This window comes from Choloepus didactylus, chromosome 9 (genome assembly GCF_015220235.1).
Source record: "Choloepus didactylus isolate mChoDid1 chromosome 9, mChoDid1.pri, whole genome shotgun sequence".
NCBI classification, from domain to species: Eukaryota; Metazoa; Chordata; class Mammalia; order Pilosa; family Megalonychidae; genus Choloepus; species Choloepus didactylus.
Window position 1 is genome coordinate 49,371,940 of NC_051315.1, and position 15,422 is coordinate 49,387,361.

The 15,422-nt window shown below is 41.5% G+C and overlaps 1 pseudogene; it reads left to right on the forward strand.

The window, feature by feature from the left end:
- The first annotated feature begins 1,631 nt into the window (after window positions 1-1,631).
- LOC119544973 lies at window positions 1,632-3,090 on the forward strand (annotated as a pseudogene).
- Window positions 3,091-15,422: the final 12,332 nt, after the last annotated feature.

Here is a 15,422-nt window from a genome sequence, read left to right on the forward strand (position 1 = left end):
ACTTGCTCTATGGACCTCATAAAAGCAGTCTAGAAAGGTAGTAAGTTTAAAGTATTCATTACACAGTTCTGTATTTAAAAGCATATATCTGTAAATTTTATTTATTTTCACATGTAATCTCATCACAGATGATACCAACAGGTTTAGACACACATTCAATAAAAAAAAAAACATTATTTTTATAATGATGCCACTAGGTTTTATTAAAAATTATGTCCATTTTAATATGGATTCTTTCAAGGAACACCTTCCAAGTACCTGAATATTAACACTTTTGGTTTCTCCCCTGTATCTTAGTATATGAGTCCTTCTTTTATGTGATCCTCCCCAATTTTTCCGCTTTTCTTCCCACTAATTTGTGCCTCCTATTGCTCCAATAGTTTCGTAATTTCTTAGACATTGATACATGTGAGGATGTCTCTCTTCATGACTTCATTCATCCTGTCCTCTCTGCATAAAACATTTTTATCTCTGAACGCCTCAGCCTAGTTAACCCCAATTTGATCTTTAGAATTCAGTTTAAATGTCAACCCCTTCAGGAATTCTTCCTAACTTCCCACCCCCTTAGATTTCTTTATCTCCTTAAAGACTGTGACTTCCTTGAACACAGGAATGAGATCTTAATCATTTTTGCAACTTCGGAACCCAAAGAAGTACTTGACACATAGTAGAGTCTCAATAAATAACTGTTGAATGAATGAGTTTCAAGCACAGTGGTTGTTAAAAACTCCCCAAGTTTTGTAAAAAAGTCAAGACAAGGGCACAAATATTAAACGTCAGTACAAGATGTATTACAGGACAAGATAGGTATATTCATTTCCTAAGGTTGCCATAACAAATTATCACAAACTTGGTGGCTTAAAACAACAGAAATTTATTTTCTCACAGTTCTGGAGGCCAAAGTACAAAATCAAGATGTCGGCAAGACTGTGCTCCCTCCAGAAGCACGGGGGGGGGGGGGGGGGGGGGACACATCTGTTCCATCTCTTCCTCCTAGCTTCACTCCAATCTTGGCTCCTAGCTTCACATCACCTTCTCCTCTCTGTATGTCTTCTCTTCTATGTGTCTGTCTTATAAGGCTGCATGCAATCACATTTAGGGTGCAAACAGATAATCCAGGATAAGCTCCTCTCAAAATACTTATATTAATCACATATTTTACTGTATAAGGTAATATTCACTCTTTTCCACATAAGGTAGTATTCACACGTTCCAGGAATTAGGATGAGGATATATCTTTGAAGGATGTCACAATTAAACCCACTACAATAGGTATAAAATCATAATCATAAAGTTAGTGGGGTATCCAGGGAGAGTCATGGGAATTCAGAGGAAAGAGCACAATGGGCTGGAGTGATGGCCACATGAGCCTTAACATTATAAAGTGTCATGATAATTTACAGTTATCACCAAAACACCAACTATATGTTATCAATTCCACTGAAGAAGAAACTAAGGAATGGACAGTATGTGTGCATATTACAGAAAGGTTAATGTTGCAGTCAGAATCAGATTTTACTCTCGTCTCCAAGCCCTTATTTATAGAAAAAATTAAGCAGGAGAGAACCCAGAAGCAGCATTCCTCGGCTCTTTCTCCAATCTCTGATTTGGCCCGCCTGCCCACTTCTTCAGCCTCCACCATGTCCATCAGGGTCACCAAGAAATCCTATAAGGTGTGCTCTCTGGCCCCAGGACCTTCAGCAGCGGCTCTTACATGAGCGGGCCCGACACCCGCGTCAGCTCCTACTCGTGGGTGGGCAGCAGTGGCAGCAGCTTCCGGGGCAACCTGGGCACCGGCACAGATCTGATGGGGGGCTATGGAGGGGAAGGGAGTGCAGAGGGCATCACAGCCGTCACGTTGAACCAGAGCCTGCTGAGCCCCCTTAAGCTGGAGTTGGACCCCAACATCCAGGCCGTGTGGATGCAGGAGAAGGAGCAGATCAAGACCCTCAACAACTAGTTTGCTTCCTTCATTGACAAGGTGTAGTTCCAGGAGCAGGAGAATAAGATGCTGGAGACCAAGTGGGGCCTCCTGCAGCAGCAGAAGACTTCTGGGAGCAAACTGGACAACTTGTTTGAGAGCTACATCAACAACCTTCGGTGGCAGCATGAGGCACTGAGCCAGGAGAAGCTGAAGCTGGAGGCGGAGCTTGGCAACATGAAGGGGCTGGTGGAAGACTTCAAGAATAAGTACGAGGATGAGACCAACAAGCGAACAGAGATGGAGAATGAATTTGTCCTCATCAAGAAGGATGTGGATGAAGCTTACATGAACAAAGTAGAGCTGGAGTCCCACCTGGAAGGGCTGACCAATGAGATTAACTTCCTCAGGCAGCTATATGAAGTGGAGATCCGTGAGCTGCAGGCCCAGATCTCAGACATGTCCGTGGTCCTCTCCATGGACAACAGCCGCTCCCTGGACATGGATGGCATCATTGCCGAGGTCAAGGCCCAGTATGAGGACATCGCCAACTGCAGCCGGGCCAAGGCTGAGAGAATGTGCCAGATCAAGTACGAAGAGCTGCAAATGCTGGCCGGGAAGCACTGGGATGACCTCCACTGCAGAAAGACGGAGATCTCTGAGATGAACCAGAGCATCAGCCAGCTCCAGGCTGAGATCGAGGGCCTGAAGGACCAGAGAAGGTGGCTTCCCTGGAGGCCGTCATTGCTGATGCCGAGCAACATGGGGAGCTGGCCGTTAAGGATACCAATGCCAAGTTGGCCCATCTGGAGGCCTCTCTGCACCAGGCCAAGCAGGACATGGCGCGGCAGCTGCACGAGTACCAGGAGCTGATGAATGTCAAGCTGGCCCTGGACATCGAGATTGCCACCTACCGCAAGCTGCTGGAGGGCGAGGAGAGCTGGCTGGAATCTGGGATACAGAACATGAGTATTCATAAGAAGACTTCCAGTGGCTACTACTCAGGTCCACTGAGCCCCGTCTTCAGGGGCTTTTCAGGCACTGGCAACAACTACTCCTTCAGCTCTGGTGGGAGCCGCACTAGCTCCACGAAGGCTGTGGTTGTGAAGAAGATTGAGACCCACGATGGGAAGCTGGTGTCCAAGTCGTCCGATGTCCTGCCCAAGTGAACTGCCACTGCAGCCCCTCCCAGGCCACCCCCCTGCCATGCTGCCCCAGAGCCTGGGGACAAGGAGTTGTGCAAGGGGGCATAGGGAACAGGAGACTGGGGTACCCCTTCTTGCCTATGTCCCCAACTAGAAGTCAGTTTTGTCTTTTCCAAAATAAAGCCTCAGTTGGCTCTGCCACCTCACCAAAAAAAAAAAAAAATTTAGCAGGAGAGAGAAATTTTTTAAGTGTGGAAGTGAAAGATGGTAAGGTGTATTTGGGAAATAAGAAATTCAGGACATGCAGGAGAACAATGGGAGATAAAAGTGCAAAGAAAAATTGTTATATGTGGTGCTTGACTGTCAAGCAAATTATATGGGCTTTTGAAAATAGGCATGGCTCTATCATTAAAGATATTTTGAATAAGGAAAAGACCTAATCAGATATAATCAGAGTTCTTTGGGAAGATTACTCTGGCAGTGCTGCGAGAGATGTATTAGTAGGCAGGAAAAGCTAGATGCTCAAAGATTATTGCAATACAGACAAGAGCTAAACAAGGGTCTTGATTAGGGAGGCAGCCATGTAAGAGGAACAGAAAAAGTGAGAAATTTTCAAAGGAAAACTCAATAGGATATAATGATTTATTGGATACATAGGATTGGAGATACATGAGGCATCAGAGATGGGTTCAAGATTAAATATGGTAATGAGAAGACAGAGATGCCATTGGAAGAACTGGGAAGGTAGGAAGAGGGAACATGTTTAAAAGCAAAAATTATGAACTTAGTTTATGAGTGTTAAGCTTTAAGAACTGGCAGGACACGAAGTAGAGATGCCATGAAGGAAGGGCATGACTGGAGTATAAATGCAATCATCATTTAGATAGATTGTTCAAAATTATTCCATAGAAAGAATAATTGAAGTCATGGAAATTTATAACATCACCAAGGAAAGGAGAGAATGTCCTAAAGCTTACGGAATGTCTGTAATTAATGGATAGTAGAACAGTAGGAGCTAGCAAAAAAGACCAAGAAGAAGTGATTTGACTGAAGAAGTAATGAAGGTCCAAATGCTGAAGTGAACAGAATTCAAGGAAGAGGAGAATTTCAAGGAGGGTCATCAATATCAAATATTGCAAATTTCAAAAATGTATTATCAAAAGGCACAGACCATCACATCGTGTTTAGTGTCATTTTCAATGAGCCTAAAGGACAGCTTGCAAGGAGATAAAGATTAATTGGTAACAAAAAAGACTGTAGATAAGTTTTTCAAGAAGTTTGAGGATAAAATACCAGAAGCCAATTATCAGAGGAGTAGGGTCAAAAGAAAGTTGAGATGGAAAGGTGTTTATTGTTTTTGTCTTTTTTGGAATAAATGGTTACATTCCAATCAACATTTATTTAGTGACATTGTGCCACTGTATTAGATGATAGGATCCAGAAATGATTAGAACTAGTTCCTTATTCTCAAGTAGCAAACAATTTAGTGGAAAAAATAGAAATGTGACTACGTTGTTTAATACCACATGGTAAGTACTGCAATTGAGGTAGGCAGAAAGCTATGGTAGCATCGAAGAGGTGCATTTAGCTTGGTCTGGTGGTGTTCTGGTTTGCTAAAGCTGCCATTATGCAAAATACCAGAAATGGATTGGCTTTTATAAAGGGGATATATTAGATTACAAATTTACAGTCTAAGGCCATAAAAGTGTCCAAAATAAGGCATCAACAAGAGGATACCTTAACTGAAGAAAGGCCGATGGCATCTGGAACACCTCTGGCAGCTAGGAAGGTACATGGCTGGCATCTGCTGGTCCTTTGCTCCCAGGTTCTGGTTTCAAAATGGCTCTCTCCAAAATGTCTCTGGGCTTCTGCCTCTCTTAGCTTCTCTCAGCTCTCTGCTTGGTTCTACTGGGGTGTTTCTCTCTAAGCTTCTGGGGATCCTCTCTTAGCTTCTCCAGGGCAAACTCTGGGCTTCATCTCTTAGCTTAGCATCTCCAAACATCTCTCTGTCTGCATCTCCAAGTGTCTGAGTCTGTGTTGGCTCTTGGCCTCTCCCAGGGGGAAACTCTAGATTACATATCTTAGCTTCTCTCCAAAGGTCTCGCTTCTCTGAGCTCCTTCTGTCTGTGAGCTCTCCTAAAGGACTGCAGTGATCTAATTAAGACCTACCCAGAATGGGCAGGGTTCCACCTCCCTGGAAATGATCTAATCAAAAGTTCTAACCTACAGTTGGGAGGGTCATATCTCCATGGAACCATTCAATCAAAAGGTCCCGCCCTAATCAAAAGACTAATAACTCTTCCCTCACAAGATTGCATTAAAGAACATGGCTTTTGTGGAGGACTTAAGAGATTCAAACCAGCACATGGGGCAAGGGTTGGTGATAGTGCTGAATAGCCTCTGATATCTTGAGTCTTAAAAGAGGATTAGAAGTTAGATAGGTATATTTCAACAAAGAAGGCGGTGGGGAGAGACAGACTGCATATGTTTTCTTGCAAAGACAAAGAATCTTACCAAGAAGGAAAAATTGAAGTTGCCAAGAAAGAGAGGGGGTAAATAGTAACAACTTCGTTCTGAGTAAGGTTAGAAAGGATGAGATCAAGCAGGTTGTTAAAGGAATTAACCTTTCCCAGAGAAAGACAAGAGGGAAGGAGACAAAAATGGGTGAAGAAACTGGGCAACGTTCAGGTAGAAAGAAAAGAGACTGAGGAAGTCAGTGTTCTGTCTTGCTACTTTTTGTAAAATGGAAGTTCCCCTATCTGCTGAGAGCAGACTGGGCAGGGGAAGGAAAAGATGCGATGATTACTAGATTAATAGTCTTTCATACCTTTAAAATAAGAACATTTATTTAAGTCAAAGGCAGTTGGGGGTTGAGTCTCTTATTATCTACTGTGAGACACAATTTAGCACAGAGGTGCAGAGCTTGGGTTCTGGAAACAGACTGCCTCTGTTTGTCTTATCTTTGCCACTGTGTGATTTTGGTGAAAGTGTCTGCATCTATGTCTGCTCATTTATAAAATGGTGGAAATAACAGAGCCTAAGTCATAGATTTGTAATGAGAATTAAGAGAATTAATACATTTAAAGTGTCAAGAACTGTACTCAAAAATGTTAGCTCTTATTATTACTAAACCAGTGTTATCCACTAGAACTTTCTGAAATAATGGACATACTCACTGTGCCATCTAAACAATAGCCACTAGCTACATGTGGCTATTAAGCACTGGAAATGTGACTAGTGGGACTAAGAAATCAAAATTTTCATTTTAATTGATTTTTATTTAAATAGCCACAGTGTCGAGTGAGAACCATGCAGAAGAGGGAGCCACTACTTTAAACAGGGTTTTATGAGTACCAAAAAAGATGCTGAGTTCCATCCCTTAAGGACCCTGAAGCACTGTGGAATAGGCCCAACCAGTTAAGATATGACTGTAGCTCTTAGGACTCAGCTTATTTTGTTGGTGCTGATGATCAAAGACAGCAGGGAGAAAAGAGATGTTCACAACCCCTATACCTCCATAGGGGATTACAGTATCTGGTAGGATATTTGTTAGATACAAGAGACAAGTGCATCTCCCCAAGTGAACAGAACAGAGATTCAGCCAGCTTTCTGCTAAAGTCGGTCAGTTGAGAGCCATTAAGAAGGACGGCTGGTGTTCTAAGAGAGACAGAGAGCAGCTACTCAGATGTGTTCCTGGGCCCCGCTAATGTCTGATGACAATGGAGTAATATCACATCAGAGCCACCAAAACAGACAGCATCACAGTCTATGCCACTATGTGAAACTCACAGAGCAAATGGTATTGATAAAACACAAGGGGAAGGGGAGAAAGCTGATCAATGAATAATGCATTTCCTTTTGTGAAAGCAGTAGGAGAAGAAACAAATGGATCATTAATGGGCTTAATGCATTTGGGGTCCTCAGTGACAAGGAAGCCAGGCACCGACCCCTGCCAGCAAGGCCGCCAGCAAAGAAGTCAGCTATAAAAGTGGAAGAGGAAGGGAGGTGTGTTGGGGGTTATTTTTGTAGTTGCTGCTTTTTCTTTTCAGTATTTCATAGCCTCTTCTTGGATCCAAGATTGTGTTATCTCTGTTTCTAGAACAAAATGGCATGTGGTAAAACACACACACACACACAAACAAACATCATATTCTTGAGGATTGATGAAAAAGTATGATCACATCTGAAAAGCTTAATTAAGATGAGCGTGGGGAAATGAAGGATAAAGCAACCCAAACAAAAGGACTAAAAGGACAGGAAATAATTAAGTGACAGAAAAACATTCTTGAACATTGTCAGGAAAACAGATACACAGAAGTTGCAAGTTGCAACTTGCTTTATGCAATATACACTTTGCTATAGAGTGGCCTACCTTGATCTTTTCAAAATTAAATGTTTGAAATTCACTAATAGACTTCATCACTTAAAGGAATTCTGTGTGTTTAATGAAAATGTCCTTTATCATCTGAATAATCATACCTCATCAAGTTCCCCATTGCAAGGATTTCTCTTCCTTTTCTATCGAGTAGGTACAGGCTTTGGAATTCAGCAAACCTGGGTTCAAACCCAATCTCCACTTTTTATTGACTATGTGACCCTGGGTGAGTTAATTTACCCTTTGAGCCTCAACTGCCTTAATAGGAAAATGAAGACAACAATACATACCTCTTGGGGATTGAATCATGCCCCCTACAAAAGACATGTTCAAGTCCTAACCTCCAGTCCTGTGGGTGTGAACCCATTTGTAAAACAGGACCTTTGAAGATACTTTTACTAGTTAAGGTGTAGATTCATTTGTGAATAGGATCTTAGAAGATCCTAGTTAGATGAGGCCAAATTAAATCAAGGTGGACCTTAATCCACAGGACTGGAGTCCTTATAAGCAATAAGCAAAGGAAATTCGAACATAGTCAGTTTGTAGAAGCCAAAAACCCGAAGGAGCCGGAAGTCAGCAGGAATCAGACAAGCAGACACAAGGAGAGAGAGACACCATGTGATAGAGGAATGCCAGAACATGACAGACTCTGGGAGAAAGCAAGCCCTGCCAGTAGCTTGACTTTAGACTTCTAGGGTCCAAAACCATGAGACAATAAATTCATATTGTTTAAGCCAGCCCATTCTGTGATATTTGTCTTCGGGTTTTTGGCAGCCCTGGTAAACTGAGACAATAACTCACAGAATGTTGTAAGAATTAAACTTAATGAGGTAGCCTATCTAAAATGCCTAAGAATATCTGGATCATAGCAAGGGCTTAATAAATGCTAGTTGCCCCTTTAGGAAGAGGTCAGAGCACACAATGCTCTAAGAGGAATCGGACTCCACAGCTCTCAATGCAGCCAAGGGCTAGCTTGACCCCAGTTTAGACAAGGAAACCGAGGACTCCTGGCTCTAGGATTCTTCCTTCCAGGGAACCAGACTTGTCCCAGTGGCTATTTTAGACTTTCAAGATAAGTCAGAAAAGAACTAGGTGACCAGGGATGTAGGAGCAGCTGCTACCTTAGGATCCAGATAAAACCTTAACTCCTAGAAATTCTCCCTAAGGCCATTAAGACCCTGGCTCCACTAGTCAATGTCAGCCTTGAACCGAGACCCTCCCTGATTCTATCTTCCAGCCAGCCTCCAGCATCAGGCCACTGCTGCACACCTTGGACTTTTAACTGAGTGGCTAAGCTTATTGCTACCCATCTAGGACAAAGAACACTGCCTATTCCATCAGATTTTAGGTTTTGATTTTCAAACATCATCTTACCTAATATTGAACTATGTGTGTTCTTCTATATCAAAAGAAAGAAAAGTATATTTTAGGGAAGCAAACTGCTAGCCTTGCTTAAGGCAGACAATGGGAATGGACAGTAGTCAAGGCTGGTTGGCATAGGTCAACGAAGGTTGGACAGTTTGGGACAGCCCTGAAGTTAGTCAAGCCAAGTAGAACATAGGTAGGGTGGTCCAACCTCAGAGCAGACAGAGGCCAGAGATTAGACACTGGTCTACCAACTAGGGAGCACTCCAGGCAGAGACAGTCCAACAGTCCTTATCTGGTCCTAGGTTTTTATTGGAGAAGTTGACCTGGAAGCTGCTAATCTAGACTACTTACCTCTGAGCCTCAACATTACCTCATTAGCTCAAATTCCTCCTGAAACACTCTAGATCTTGAAAGAACCACAGTCTCTGTCTCCCAGGTCTACTCCCAATGAAGTCAGAAACCATCCTCATGCCCCTGTGAGTCTGGTTCCACCTGGTAGGGAGAACAATATTTTAGACTGACTAAAACCTCTGTAGAAGAACTGTATCTGCATGGAAGCACATCCTCACCATGCATAGAAAATTTATGAGAATTCAAAATTACCCTCAGCTCTCCTCCTCCTGGGGCAGGAACTTGGCATCAGACTAGAAAATAGATGGTGGAAGGATACTAAAAACTGGCTTACCAATGTAAAGCATATAAAGCAATTTTTAGAATAAATATAGGGCATGTTTGGAAAAGATACAGAAAGCAGAGCCCTAGAGCTCTCTTGAATGTATCAGAGGCCTATCTCAGCCATCAATGTATTTCTTTGGTGGTGATGGTATGACACACTGGGCTACACTGATTTTAGGATCTAGCCTTAACATATAAGCACATATAAGTCTCGGCGATATGGATTCACAGGGAGAAAGTCCCCATCCTTAAGAATGAAACTTGTTATCCTTATAGAAGTTCCATTAAGGATAGCGCTATTGTAGAACATAATTCACTTTCAAGCCTTAGAATTCACTCCTAGAGATAAAAGGATTCATTTACAATCATTCTATTTCTATCCATACAGTATTCTTCATAAGCATCCAAGAGGATCACTACCTCCCCCACAATATGAATAAATAAGACGCTGAAAAGTTTAAAATCTCCAACCTCTAGAAAATTAGAAAGAATTTGAGTCTTATGGTTATCCAACAATGAGTTATATGATCAGGCAGAACACACCCATCTCTCCTTTCCTTCAAGTCCTCTTGGAAAATGCATATAATGGCACAAATTGTCTACCAACCTCATCAAGAAGATCTGAGAATTTCCAAACTCTTGAGTTCCTCGTAAGAAAGCACACATTCCTATGAAATACAAAAAGTTACAAAGAAATGCCCAGAACCAAAACTTCTTTCCATTTCAAGAGAACTGGAACAAAAGGTCACTTTGAAATGTAGGAGCAAAACAAGAAAAACAAATAGCAGCCCAGATGTTCTATCTCCCTCTTCATGTGGTTGTGATTTGCTAGTCGTGACTGCAGGTGAGGGCTGAACTACAATCATGGAAAGTACCTGTTGACTCAAACCACCAGAACTCGCTAGCACTCTGGACCCAGATGAACTTTTATCACAGAAGCACTGGCTTTGCCCTTGGAAATGTGTTCAGAGTAATCTCCAAGAAAGGATTAAAAAAAAGGCCTCTGGACTATTTCAAGGGTGTCTCTTTGTCACCTCCCCCATCTCTTTCCACATTAATCCTTTTTTTCTTGCTTTACTCTAGGGATTAAAGTGGGGCTTGTGGGTAACAGGAAGCTATAGTTCATATTTCAAGGTCTCTGACCTGGAAAAAGACATCGGCTACTTCCCACCCACTTTTCCCCGAGAGAGACCATCTCCTTTCTTCTACTTCTCAATCCCTATTTGTTGTATCTGCAATGCGTCTCACAAACTATACGTAGTAGCATTCCCTAAGAATATCCCCTTTAGCCCATTGTTTTAATAACTCGTTTATTGAGCACTTATTATGCCAAATCAATATATTAAAATGTTTCCTTCCACAAGTAGTTCTGTAGAACATACACACAAAATACGCAAGACCCACTGTCTGAATATTACTCATCTCTGGGTCACAAGAACTCAAAAGAACCCCAAGAGCAATCGACAACTCCATTCTACCAGCTCAAATGCAAAATCTTTTTGTGTTAGAAATGAAGCAGGGCAATGTAGTTAAGCACTAACACCAAAGATAAGTGCCTTTTTACTAAAACTTGACCCAATATCCCTTTTCTTACATTTTTTGCTTTTTTGTTTTTTGTGTGTGTTTTTTTTGCCAGCTTTTTTCTTCTTGAAAGTGATACCCATAGTAATTCATTTCTGATATGCTGAGGATCTTAATCTGGCACCAGTGTTACCAGCAAATTGCTTCTTTTTTGCACAAGATTGGGCATCTTGCTCTTGCCGCAATGGAGAAAAAAGGCATTTTTTCAACAATAACCACCTGAAGCTCACATTTTTTTAACATAAGTCATGTTTCTTTCTTAGAACAACAACTGAAAACTTGTTTGGGAGGTGGAGGAGAGAGAATCCCAACAAACTGCCAAAGGAAAGCACCCCACTTAGTTGGTTATTTGTGGGGAGATGAAAGGGAGGGCAGAAGATAAATCATCACCTATTCATTATCCCTCTGTCAAATTATAAACAATGTCACCGGGTGAATCTGAGAATCCGTGATTTCTAATTGATCTCAGATGCTGGGCAATGAAAGCTGGCTAGGACTAGTAAACTAAATGTCTGAAGAATATGCCATAATTGGCCATTTAACTCTCTTTTTCCTGTTTCTTATTTTTAAATTAGAACACTTCTAAATGAGCAACTTCTTTAGGGTCACTTTAATTTCATTTATGGGGCTTGGCTATTGCAATGTTTCTTCATCAGTTGGAGATTGAATCTAAAGGCCAGTCCTGGAAGGCTGGACTCGCCTCCATTTGTGCTCCTTTGCCACATGACTACACAAGTAAATGAGCAGCTATTCTCACTCTCATTTAGAACAAACTTCTAGAGCTGAATAAAGGACAAGCCTCCTAATGTTAGTCAAGGGCTCCAGGGTCTTTGTGTTAAAGACACTAACAGCTGTGCTGATACAAAAGAAAAATTTTTTTGCATAAATCTGCCCAATGTAAGAGTCCGTGTAACATCCATGCAAAGGGGCTTATTGCTAGTCTGGACTTTATTTATAGCAAGACAGTGGGAATTGTAGACAGGAACGTGCCTGGTGTGCAACAGGAAAACGCAGCATAGCTCTTATGTCATCCAGAGCTTTCTCCAAGCAGCTGATATTGTCAACCCTTTCTGCTCATCATTTTTGACGTTTTGACTCTAGCTATCAAATCTGCAATTAGGCCACCAAAGAAGTAATACTACAGCTGTGGTCTCCCTTCATTGTGGCCTGCCTGGTCTCGTTAACTCTCAGTTTCCAGGTAGAAAATGCTGGGCTTTTCCCTACGCTAGAACATGGCCTACAGTACAATCACTGGCCCCCTCCTTTCCACATACAACGTTTATTGCTGACTTAGTGGCTCACCCCCAGACGGCCTGTTTTTTATTCTGAAAACCATTCAGAATTTCTTCACATTTCTTAGAGAAATTCCCCCCTCTTGTGGTGGCTGCAGAATACTGCAGTCCCAGATTCCAACTTGAGAGCTCTCACATGCCACAAGTTCCTACATATAAATCTTCTGGGCGCTTTGAGTAGCTCTGGGCATAGGCTTTCCATGCTTCTTAGTAGATTGGTGATTGATTATAAAGAGGATGCTGAGAGGCAGATAAATTACAAAACTACCTCTCTCTCCCCCTACAAACAGCTGGTACTCTGAACAGACTTATTTATCTGAAACCAAACAGAGTAACACTAAGTGGGGTGTTGTAATTCTTCACAGAGACACTATTTTTGTAGGTGCCCTATTTATTCATTTTAATATGAGAAATTAAATAGTTTGTTATGAATTTTGTTAGGCCTTCCTTTTCAACAATGTTAATTCATAGCAAAGTTTTAAAATACAATTTTATATTTAGTTATGCAATATTTTAAAATAGTTGATGTCAAGTGGGAAAAAGATCTGCAACCTCAAATCGGAGATATTTTATAATAAATAAAGAGCTCCTAGAAATCAATAAGACAAAAAAGATCAACAACTCAGTATGGAAAATAATATGGTTAGACAATTCACGCATTAAAATGTAGTTTTACCTACCTTTATTGTAAGTCTTAAAATTGGGTAGAGTACAATACTAGGGGTCAATAAAGGGGGGGATAAGGGGTATGGGATGTCTGGGGTTTTCTTTTTTCTTATTTCTTTTTCTGGAGTAATGCAAATGTTCTAAAATTGATCATGGTGGTGAACGCACAACTATGAGAATGATACTGGGAACCACTGATGGTATACTTTGGATGGATTGTATGATATGTAAATATATCACAATAAAATTACATTTTAAAAAAAGAACACAGATTAAACACGTGAAAAGAACCTTAACTTCACTCAAAATTTGAACAATGAAAATTAAACCTACACTAAGATATTATTTTCACTTCTCAGATTGGTAAAAATGAAAAACTTTGGTAACTCTTTTGAAAAGGTCATAGAGAAAAAGACACTCTCATACATGCTGGTATACATTGGCACACACACCTCCTAGAAAGGGCAGTTAAACAATAACTATCAAAATCACAAGTACATATATACCCTAGGTTCCAGCAAATTTCACTTCTGGGAACATAGCCTACAGATATGTTTTCACACATACAATATATATAAAGTCTTACTAATCACAGGGTTGTTTGTAATACCACAAAATTGCAAACAACTTAAAAGTCAATAAATAAGAATAAGGTTAAATAAATAAAGGTACATTCATACAATGGAGTATTATGCAGCTTCAAAAAAAAAGGGGAGAAAGCTTTCTATATACCAATATGGAACAATTTCCAGGTTTTAAAAAAATCCCTTCTTCTATCCTCAACAAATTTAATAAATTTGCATTGATGTGTAGGAAGAGTGTGAGTAAAACTGTTTAAGGACCTCATCACACTTATTCTTTAATGATGAATCCCTTGTCTGGTCCCAAACGGACAAAGGGTGTTGCTTCTCAGCACATTATCAGTAACACAGTTTGAAACCCAGTAGAGCACCTGAATCTAAGATCAAATCTCCGCTGAGTGCGGGACTTGTCTTCCTGACCTCAGGCCACTTTTAGCACCAGCAGATGTCCAACAGACAAATGAGTCGGTGTTGTTTGTTTCCATGTGAAATGATTTCAGATAATCTTGCAATAATTTAAAAGATAAACAGTTCTCAGCCCTTCTGAGCCCTTCTCTTCCTGCTATTTTTTATTTTAGGGATTGAGGGTGGAAACAGGGAAGACGTTTAGCAGACACCGGAGGAGGAAGTGTTAATAAAGTGCCATGAAGCAGCCGCAGGGTAAGTGCTAGCTGCTCTTGGGTTTAGTTAGGGAGGGCAGGGCTCGGGGGCAGAAGCATCCGGGTGGTCAGGGCCAACGCAGCCCATGTTGCAAGAACGATCGCTCCAGACCAGATATAGACGATGTGCCGGGCCAGGCTCTGGAAAGCTCGCCATGGGGGCCGCACAGGCAGGGGGTGGACTTCAGCCAGGGGCAAGACTCTGCTCTCAGAGCCAACCCCTGCCCTGGGGCGGTGCTCAGCGGCTGGAACCTCTGTCTTCCAAGGTAGTTGAATTTTAGGGGTAGGGGTGGGGGACGGGCAGAACGGGGGGAGGGGGGTCGGAGACGGATCCTCTGGAGAAGAGATTGCACTCATGGCCAGGAAGCAATATTCACCCATTAATTCATGATTATGAGCACCTAGTACATGTTAGATGATGTTCTAGGAGCACCCAAAAGGGCAGCTAAGGAGTCCCCTAAAATCACACTCACTCCTTCTTGTTCACCTCCAAGAAGTTGAAGTTCAGTTATTTAGAGCTTAAGAGTGAGGTGAGGGTCTAAATAAGCCCACATACAAACCCAGAAAAATCAAAGCAGAGGACATCATAAGTAGATTGCTAAAGCTTGGCAAAGTGATAAATGGTCCCTGTGCCTTTTGGTCCCTAAAAACAGTGGGTATTTTTAAAGTACACACACGCATATACACCACTGACAAGCTCTATGACTTTGGGGCAGTCATTTCCACTCTCTGACTTCATCTGTTCCTTGGAAAATGAGAGTGCTTGAATTAGATCAGTGTTTCTCAACGTATTTTCATTATTGCCCTCCTCCCCTCCCCCAGGAACTTTTAGACATTTTTTCCCTACTCATCATGGTGAAATGTTAATACCACAGATACACTGTATATCTGTTTGTGACAATGACTGTATCTATATCTGCTCTTTGTACATAAAAAGGGTAAGTTTTTTGTCTGCCCGCCTCGCAAAAAAAAAAAAAAAAAAAAAGAAACAATGCTTGCCCCCACTGAGAATACCTGAATTAAGTAAACCATAGGATTTTTTTCCAGTTTTAAAACTGATGGTACAGTGCAGTGTGGTGTGGTAGGGAAATGCATGTACTTAGACACCAGATGGGTTTGGGTCCAAAACCTGACTCTACCACTTTCTTATCACATGACC